Raw genomic sequence first — 10,199 nt, forward strand, 5'->3', positions numbered from 1 at the left:
TAGCTCAGTGCCTGTAGCTCAGCAGCTAGGGCGCCAGCCACATACACAGGAGCTGGCAGGTTCAAATCCAGCCCGGGCATGCCAAACAACAAGGACAACTGCAACAAAAAAATATCCAGGTGTTGTGGCAGGTGCCTGTAGTCCCAGCTACTTGGGAGGCTGAGGCAAGAGAATTGCTTAAGCCCAGGAGTTGGAGGTTGCTGTGAGCTGTGACGCCATGGTACTCTACCAAGGGCGACATAGTGACACTCTGTCTCAAAAAAAAAAAGGAAGACAGATCCATACAAAGGCCCTGTGGAAGGAAAGAGCTTGTTAAGTTTAAAAATAAGGAGCTAGTAGTGACTAAAGCATACTGGGCAATGAAATTGGCATAGGATGAAGTTGGAGAGGCAGGCAGGGGCCAGGATTTTAATCCAAGTCCAAGATAAAAAGTTAAAATTTGGGGGCGGCGCCTGTGGCTCAGTCGGTAAGGCGCCGGCCCCATATACCGAGGGTGGCAGTTTCAAACCCAGCCCCAGCTGAACTGCAACCAAAAAAAATAGCTGGGCGTTGTGGCGGGCGCCTGTAGTCCCAGCTACTCGGGAGGCTGAGGCAAGAGAATTGCTTAAGCCCGGGAATTGGAGGTTGCTGTGAGCTGTGTGATGCCATGACACTCTACCAAGGGCCATAAAGAGGTCTCTACCAAAAAAAAAAAAAAAAAAAGTTAAAATTTGGATTTTTTTTTTTTTTAGTAGAGACAGAGTCTCACTTTACCACCCTCCCGCCCTCGGTAGAGTGCCATGACGTCAGAGGACTCACAGCAACCTCCAGTTCCTGGGCCTATGTGATTCTCCTGCCTCAGCCTCTCGAGCAGCAGGGACCACAGGTGCCGGCCACAATGCCCACTATTTTTTTGTTGCAGTTTGGCCGAGGCTGGGTTCGAACCCGCCACCCTTGGTATATGGGGCCGGCGCCCTACTCACTGAGCCACAGGCACTGCCCTAAAATTTGGATTTTAATCCAAGTCTCCCTCCCAAAAAAAAAAAAAAAAGGCACTAAAAACGTGTGCACACTCACATTGGTGTTTAAATAAAAGAAGCCAGACCATGATCCTGCAATACCATGACTAGGCATTTACCCAATAGAAAAAAAATCATTTTATCATAAGGACATTTGCACTAGACTATTTATCGCAGCTCAATTTACAATCCCCAAAATGTGAAAACTACCTAAATGCCCACCAACACAGGAATGGATTAACAAACTGTGGTGTATGTATATCCTAGAATATTATTCAGCCATTAAAAAAGATGGAAATTTTACATCTGGATTGAGTTGGAACACATTCTTAGTAAAACATCACAAGAACAGAAAAGCAAGAATCCAAGGTACTCAATTCTAATATGAAGGCAGTAGATGATCTAATACATGTCCTCATAAGAGAAAAACTCAATTCAAGGTAGGGGGCAGAGGAATGAGGAAGCAGGGAGAAGTGAGAAGGGAGGGAGTAGAAGGGTTACGGTGTATGGCACACCTCTTGGGGGCAGGACACAATTGTAACCACAATTGTAACAGACTTTACCTAACAAATGTAATCAGTGTAACCTAATTCTTTATACCCTCAATGAATCTCAAACAATAAAAAAAAAAAAAAAAAAAGAGCCAGACTAAAAAGAATATGAGGGCGGCACCTGTGGCTCAGTGAGTAGGGTGCCGGCCCCATATGCCGAGGGTGGCGGGTTCAAACCCAGCCCCGGCCAAACTGCAACAAAAAAATAGCCGGGCGTTGTGGCGGGCGCCTGTAGTCCCAGCTGCTGGGGAGGCTGAGGCAAGAGAATCGCGTAAGCCCAAGAGTTAAGAGGTTGCTGTGAGCCGTGTGACGCCATGGCACTCTACCCGAGGGCAGTACAGTGAGACTCTGTCTCTACAAAAAAAAAAAAAAAGAATATGAGCACTGCCCAGAAAGTATCCAGCCATGTACTATGAAAAATAGAGGCATACATGGTTGGACACTTTCCAGACAGCCCTCATATACACTGCATGATTCCATTTTTACAAAAGTATGAAAAAAGGCAAAACTGGCCCAGAGGGGTGGCTCACACCTGTAAATCCTAGCACTCTGGAGGGAGGGTCTGCCTGAACTCAACAGGTTTAAGACCAACCTGAGTCAGAGAGAGAGAGAGAGAGAGACCTTGCCTCTAAAAATAGCTGGGCGTTGTGGCAGGCACCTGTAGTCCCAGCTACTTGGGAGGCTGAGGCAAGACAATCACTTAAGCCTGAGAGTTGGAGGTTGCTGTGAGTGGTGATGCCACAGCACTCTACCAAGGGCAACAAAGTAAGAGACTATCTCAAAAAAAAAAAAAAAAAGGCAAAAGGATGCTAAGCATAGTAACAGTGGCTCATGCCTGTAATCTTAGCACTTTGGGAGGCAGAGGTGAGAGGATTGCTTGAGGTGAAGAGTTTGAGAACAACCTGAGCAAGAGAAAGACCCTTTCTCTACAAGAACAGAAAACTTAGCCAGGCATGGTGGTGGTGCCTGTATTCCTAGCTACTTGGGAGACTGAGGCAGGAGGATCACTTGAGCCCAACAGTTTGAGGTTGCTGTGAGGAATGATGACACCACTATACTCCAGCCTAGGTGACAAAGTGAGACCTTGTCTCAAAAGGAAAAAAAAAAGAAAAGAAATCGGGATGGTAGGGTAAGTACCCTGGGTATGGAGGAGAGGCAGGAACTGGATGGGAGGGGAGGGGCTCCTAGGTAATGCTGTCTTTTTTTTTTGAGACAGAGTCTCACTATGTCGCCCTAGGTAGAATGCTGTGGCATCACAGCTCACAGCAACCTCCAACTCTTGGGCTTCAGTGATTCTCTTGCTTCAGCCTCCCAAGTAGCTGGGACCACAGGTGCCCGCCACAACGCCCAGCTATTTTCTTGTTGCAGTTACCACTGTTGCTTAGTTGGCCCAGGCCGGGCTCGAACCTGCCAGCCTCAGTGCATATGGCTGGAACTGTAACCACTGTGCTACCAGCACCAAGCCTGGTAATGCTGTTTCTTGATCTGGGTGTTGATTATATGGGTGTATTCAGTTGGGAGGGGGGGGGAAGGGTGGATCAACTTTCACTGTTATGCACATTGTATATATATTATATACTTTAATTAAAAGTTGTAATTTTTTAGAGTGTTATGCGAGTTTTTAATAACATGTTTTAAAAAGATTACTCTGTCCAGATAAAATGTAAATAGAGGGGCATATGCAAATAAGGTGATCTTGAATGTCAGACTAAGCTGACAAAAGCTTTCAGATACATATAATATACGGAAAGGGGTAAGGGTAATTTAAACAGCTAGTAATACAAAGTATCATGTTTAATTTAATTTAAACAGCTAGTAATACAAAATATATTTATAAAGAATAAATGCCGATTCTGGGAAAGGAATTGTGAAATAATGAATTACAAATTCTGTAAAATGTAAGCAGGTAGCTCTAGAAATTAAGAATAGATAAAAACAGCAATGCTCAGAACATTATGACTCTCTTTTTTTCTATTTTTTCTTTATTCTTTTATTTTAAAACCCAGTTTCTGGGCTCGGCACCTATAACTCAGTGAGTAGGGAGCCAGCCACATACACCAAGGCTGAAGGGTTCAAGCCTGGCCAGGACCTGCTAAACAACAATGACAACTGCAACCAAACATAGCCGGGTGTTGTGGGGGGCACCTGTAGTCCCAGCTACTTGGGAGGCTGAGGCAAAAGAGTCGCTTAAGCCCAAGAGTTTGAGGTTGCTGTGAGCTGTGGCGTCACAGCACTCTACCAAGGGCGACACTCTAGTCTCAAAAAACAACAACAAAAAAAAGTTTCTGCACAGGATATTTTAATATGGTATTTTCAAGCTCTTCCCTTGACCCTCCATCCTGATAGAACGGAGAATGTAATGAAATAGAAAGATCTGACACTTGAGCGACAAGTCAACTGTCTGCCCCTCACTAAGCTCTGATAGTAACAGCTCTGAAATCAGCTCCCTCAAGTATAAAATGAGGATAATGACTACCTTATAGAGTTATTATTTTCTCCCTACAGTTACCCAAAATTTTGAACAGGTAGTTTGAATGGTATTTTAATTATTTCCTAATGGTATATGGAAGGCCAGTGGTTAATGTACAAGAGTTTTCATTTTCAGACAAATGCATGGGTGGAGGGGAGGCTTATAAAACAACAGTTAATATACAAAAATAGAATGAATAAAGAGAAAAGAGTAGGAGGCTGAGGTGGGACAATCTCTTGAGTCCAGGAGTTTGAGACCAACTTAGGCAACAAAGCAAGACTCCATCTCTTAGAGAGAGAGAAAGATGAGGGATTAAGAGGTTGAAATGGGGCTTCTTCTAGAAGCTCAGTAGCAGAGGTTTCAAGCATTTTCTAAGACAGAGACTTAAGCTAAAGCAGATGGGACAGGTTCAGTGATTTAAGAAATTATGAAAAGGAAAAAAATTGTTCTGACTTGGGTCTTCTCCTTGCCAGAAGCTCTGGTGATGTATTTTACTGCTTCTGTATTCCTTTCTGTCTAATAAAATCCTACCTTACGGGCGGCGCCTGTGGCTCAGCGGGTAGGGCGCCGGTCCCATATGCCGGAGGTGGCGGGTTCAAACCCAGCCCCGGCCAAAAAAAAAAAAAAAAAAAAAAAAATCCTACCTTACCACTGAGGGGAAAAATAAAAAGGAAAAAATAATTTATGTCTTCCCAGCAAGCCATAATTCCTAATGTATTCTTACCTTTGTGGAATTTTAGCTAAAACAAGTTAGAGATCAACACTAAGGCTATTATTCTGTCATAGGTGGAAGAGCAAGGCCTTTAACCTCTTTATAGCATCTCCACCCTTAAGTCTTATTGGAACAACCATAAAGTATTAAGCACTTCTGAAGCTACCCAAAGATGGTAAGTTTTATATTTCAGTAGCTACCATTTCAAAAAGAAACAAAAACTAAAAGTTCAACTCCTCAATATGTCCTTGGGTAATTTGTTCCCCTAAACTGTATCCCCTGTCCTAAAATTAAAATATTGTTTTTCCCAAATTTATTCATTTTTTTCTCTAATTAGACACGTTTCTCTCCTTTTCTTTCTCCCTTCATTCACCTCAACATTAAATACCTAAGATTTCCCTAGTTCCTACCAAGTTGGCTCACTGAATGAATACTGTCTAGTATTCACTCTGATCTCGCAGTATTAACTTGGCACAGAAACCTCATAACATTCCCAGAGATATATCTGCTACCCAACTCCTAAAAGATAATATGCATAGTGGTTGTGATTATACAACTGTATACATTTGTCAAAGTTTGTCAAACTGTATAGTTAAAATTAGTAAATTTTATTGTAATTATACCTCAATAAAGCTGATTTTTTAAAATAGAACATAGGCGGCGCCTGTGGCTCAAGGAGTAGGGCGCTGGTCCCATATGCTGGAGGTGGTGGGTTCAAACCCAGCCCCGGCCAAAAAACACACACACACACACACACAAAAAATAGAACATATACATCCATTCATTTAGAAAATATTTACTGAGCATCTATTATATGCATCAAAGTTAACAACCAAATCTTTCAGCTTTGACTATATGGATCCTACCTGTAATATGCTTTACTCATAAGCTGACAATGTACCCAAAAGTCATCTTACATGGCTCGGCACCCATAGCTCCGTGGTTAGGGTGCTGGCCACATACACCAGGGGTGGCGGGTTCAAACCTGGCCCAGGCCTGCTAAACAAGGAAACTACAACAAAAAAATAGCCAGGCGTTATGGTGGGCGCCTGTAGTCCCAGCTACTTGGGAGGCTGAGGCAAGAGAATCGCTTGTGCCCAAGAGTTTGAGGTTGCTGTGAGCTGTGATGCCACCACACTCTACTGAGGGTGACATAATGAGACTCTGTCTCAAAAAAAAGTCACCTTACATGAAAATGGGGCAGTTTCTGATCATAAATGTCACCTTAAAGATGGTCTCTACAACAGAAGAACTATTAGCTATCTATGATCTTCCATTACATAAATTAAATATATGGTCACTTAGATACCGTATCTTCATAGAAATACTTCCATCATGGCCAGGCACAGTGGCTGACGCCTGTAATCCTAGTACTCTAGGAGGCTGAGGTGGGCGGACTACTTGAGCTCAGGAGTTCAAGACCAGCCTGAGCAGGAGTGAGACCCTATCTCTACTAAAAATTTAAAAAAAAATTAGCTGGGCATTGTGGCGGGTGCCTTCAGTCCCAGCTAGTTGGGAGGTTGTGGCAGGAAACAAGAAGAATGCTTGAACCCACGAGTTTGAGGTTGCTTTAAGTTAGGCTGACTCCAGGATACTCTAACCTGGGCAAAAGAGACTCTGTCACACACACCCCAGAAAAAGAGAGAGAGAGAAAGAAAAAGAGAAAGAGGCTCGGCACCTGTGGCTCAAGCAGCTAAGGCACCAGCCACATACACCTGAGCTGATGGGTTCTAACCCAGCCCGGGCCAGCCAAACAACAATGACGGCTGTAACCAAGAAAAATAGCCAGGTGTTGAAGCAGGCGCCTGTAGTCCCAGCTACTTGGGAGGCGGAGGCAGGAGAATCGCTTGAGCCCAGGAGTTGGAGGTTGCCGTGAGCTATGATGCCATGGCGCTCTACTCAGGGCAACAGCTTGAGGCTCTGTCTCAAAAAAAAAAAAGAAAGAGAGAAAGGAAGAGAGAAAAGAAAGAAATGGGTCCATCATAAGCTAAAAGTAAGCCTCTCCTGCATAAAATCTTTTTACCAAAAAACAGCATACCTCAAAAACACACTGACAACACTATTGGAAGAAAAGAAGGCAACATTATTGGAAAATAGATTTAACAGACTTATTCTAAGGTCCACAGTGATCCAGTGGCTAAATCAAAGGCCTAGAAACTAGGTCTCCTGGTTCCCAAGACAGCATGCATAGTGAGGATAACCATGGACCTTAAAAACAGACTTGGATTTGAATTTTAGTTCCACTTCTTACTAGTTGTATGTGTGAACTTGGGACAGTCACTTTACTTTCTGAGTTTGCTCATCTATAAAATAAGAATGCCGACAACCACCTCACAAAATTGTTGGGAAGACTAAAAGGTATATATCACCTTAGCACAATTACTAGCCACAGAATAGGCAACTCACCAATATTAGTTCTCTTTCTTGGTCTTAAATTATTTAAGATTAAGATAATCTAGGAAGGCTAATTAACAATCCATATTATTAATTGCTGGTCAACAATGAATCTGTATTTGCTGTCCTATTCATACTCCAACCCATTCCCCTCCCATCCCATTATTTCCAGCTTTTCAAAGTTTACTCACTATGTTTAGAAAAGTGATTTAATTTTAGAAACCTGGAAAATTCTTCTGAGTAAATTGAGCAAAACCTTAATCTGCCCCAAGGGGAATTCTGAACAAAACAATTATTTCTGACAAGAAAAGAATTTTCTAAGGGGGTTATTCAATTTAACCACACAAACGTCACCAAAGGTGCACACAAACTGACAGAAAAATCTGGAACATACTGTACAGATTCTCCAGATATCCCCCCTAAAATGCAAACCCCTCCCTCACTAATCTGAGGTAGTAAAATCTTACTAGGTGATCTGAATTCTCCCTGAGCAGACACCGGTCCGGTTCCTTAGGCCAGAACTGCAGCAGTGTGTAAAAGAAATACCCTGAGCAAACCCCACCCCTCAAAAATATCCCCAAAAGGCAGGGAGGTCCAGAGAGCATTTCCTCCTCAATTGACAGATAAGGCACTAGGGGCTCAGAAGCTACAATCCTTTTCCCAAGGTCATTCAAGTGGTGAAGGTGCGACAGTGAATCTGCAGGCAGTTTCTGGCCTTCTAGAGAACACACTCAGGGTTTTGGGGGTGGGGGTGTGTGCCTACTTTCTTCCCCTCTCCCACCTTCAAGGGTGAGCACTGGCCTCGGCATTTCCGAAACATGCCGTAACAAGCTCTGCAGTGTTAGGAAAGGGGCTGAAGCGATGAAGAAACAGATGCTCCAAACCTAGATGGTCTTTCTCGGCCCGCAGAGCCTCTTCCAAGGTTATTAACAGAAACCGCAGGCACCTCAAAGAGCTCAAAGCGGGATCCCGAGCCCCAGCCGGGCCACCCCAGGACGCTGACTTCCCTGCAGGCAGCCAGAGGCCAACGGCCCCCAGAAACCGCACTTCATTCCTGCGTTTCGGGAAGCCATGGCTCCTTCCCCTACCCGGCCGCTGGGCGGGGGCTGCGCAGGAGGGCGGGCTGCGGAAAGTTCACCGCGACTGGCGGGCGGAGGGCGGCCCCGGCCCCGCTCGCCCGCGTCCCCCTGCAGATTCCACCATTAATTAGTCCTAAGGACTGTCTACTGGCAACTTAAACAAAGCAAATGCCTCGAATTCCTTCCCGGCCCAGCGGTCTGGCTACGAGACCAGCAGCGCCCGGGACGGACCGGCGCGGCCGACAGCTGCGGCGGCGGCGGCAGGACCCTTCCCCGCCCGGCGTGTCGCCCCGCAGCCCGGTCTCGCACGCTTGGCGGCCCGACGCGCTCCCAAACCTCCCTCCTCCTCCTGCCCGGAGCTCCCGGGCTCTTCCTGTATGATCACTTCCTTCCTCCCCGGTGCCCGCCGGGCCCCGTGCAGCCCCCTCCCCGGCCGCCCGGGCCCCCAACCAGCTCGCCGCGCCCCGCCCCCACCTGCCGGCGCCCCGCGCCCCCCATCCCAAACTCGACCCTAAAAACTCTTCTCCGCCGCCTCGAAAATGTCTCCGCGTCTCTGCCGCAAACCTTTCTCCTCAGATTCTCGCTCCCACCAAGTCCCCTCAGAACCTTCCCTCCCCCTCCAGAAGAAAAATCGCCTCAGATGCTCTTCCTACAACTCCAGAAACATTCTCAAGGTCTCGCCCCCCAAAATCATTCTCCGAGCTCTCCCTCCAAAATCCACTCAAACTCCCCCACACTCCATGACCACACTCCATCCCTCGGGTGTGCCCGCCTGTTCCGCCCCGTCGCCCCTGGGTGTCCCGACCCCTCCGGCGGCCGGCCCCCGCTCTGACCGCCAGCCCCCGCTCCGGCCGCCCTCCTCTCCCCGCAGCCGTCCCGCCGTCCGCGCCGCGTTCCCGTCGCCGCCCGGCGGACCCTCACCTCTGTGGCCCGGGCCCGCGCTCCCGCCCGCCAAGGGCTCCGGCGCTCAGCTCCCAGCAGCCGGCGCCTCCTCCGGCTTCCCGGGACTGACAATGAGGGGCGGGGCCTGGATTGTGATGTCATGTTCTAAAGGCGTGGTCTGTGCGATGGGCGGTGCATCTCGGGAGGCCCGCCCCCTCGCCCTTTTTCTCCTTCGCAGGACTTAAAAGACTCCACCGAGTTTTTATTGCCTCACTAGCTAGGTGTCCAGGGACTGTACTAGGTGCTGTGGGAAACTGAAATGGAAGATAAGACTTCCTGCTTTCAGAAGAGGCACTCTCAGGGAGGCTGTGAGGATTAAATGAGATAATCAGTGGTAAGGCGCTTAGCCCTGAGCCTGGTATGGAATAATCACTCAACAGATACTATTTCCATTATTCAGCAAATGCAGAAAAGGAATTCGTCTTGAACTCAGGAGGCATGGGTTCCAGTCCCCAGCTCTGTTATTAATTCATTGTGTTGTCTTAGACAAGTTCTTTCCCAGCTACGTTCCTTACCTTCATCTTTAAAATGGGATGACCAAGTGATCTCAAAAGTCCCTCCAATAAGTCTACGACATACTTCCTGTAAGCCTAGTTTATATAAGGTACCCAGGGCCTAGATAAGTGAGGAAGAGCGCCCTGAAGGGAGCCCAAGACCCACACCCCGATTAGTATAGAACACAGCCTGAGACCTGCTCTCCCCGCGGATACCCTCCCACTCATTGGCACACACAGGCATTCACAAGCCAGGACACAGATGGGCTGAGGGCTGCTTCCTCTCTGACTGCAGCAGCCTGGTTGGTCCCTCGAGACATCTCTTGTGTAAGCTCTTTATTGCCTATGGAATAAAGGCCAAAGCCCTGGCCTGGTATGATCACTTCCTACTTCTACACACACACAAACACACACACACACACACACACACACACACACTGAAGTTTATCCAGACTGCCCTTAGCACGCCCACTGCTTTCCCACATCTGCCCCTTTGCTCAGGCCTTTCCCTTGCTGTCTCACCAATCCTCCCCACTCGGAATACCCTTCCCTACAGTGG

At 47.0% G+C, this 10,199-nt stretch overlaps 1 protein-coding gene across 1 annotated transcript in view; it reads right to left on the reverse strand.

Moving 5' to 3' along the window:
* The window catches only part of LUZP1 (leucine zipper protein 1), a 90,876-nt gene extending 81,663 nt beyond the window's left edge, over positions 1-9,213 (reverse strand). Inside the window, exon 1 of the mRNA XM_053575510.1 lies at positions 9,126-9,213. The gene's annotated coding sequence lies outside the window, so the exon portion shown is untranslated. The remainder of the gene's footprint in view (positions 1-9,125) is intronic.
* Positions 9,214-10,199: the final 986 nt, after the last annotated feature.

This window comes from Nycticebus coucang, chromosome 22, assembly GCF_027406575.1.
Source record: "Nycticebus coucang isolate mNycCou1 chromosome 22, mNycCou1.pri, whole genome shotgun sequence".
In the NCBI taxonomy this organism is placed as follows: Eukaryota; Metazoa; Chordata; class Mammalia; order Primates; family Lorisidae; genus Nycticebus; species Nycticebus coucang.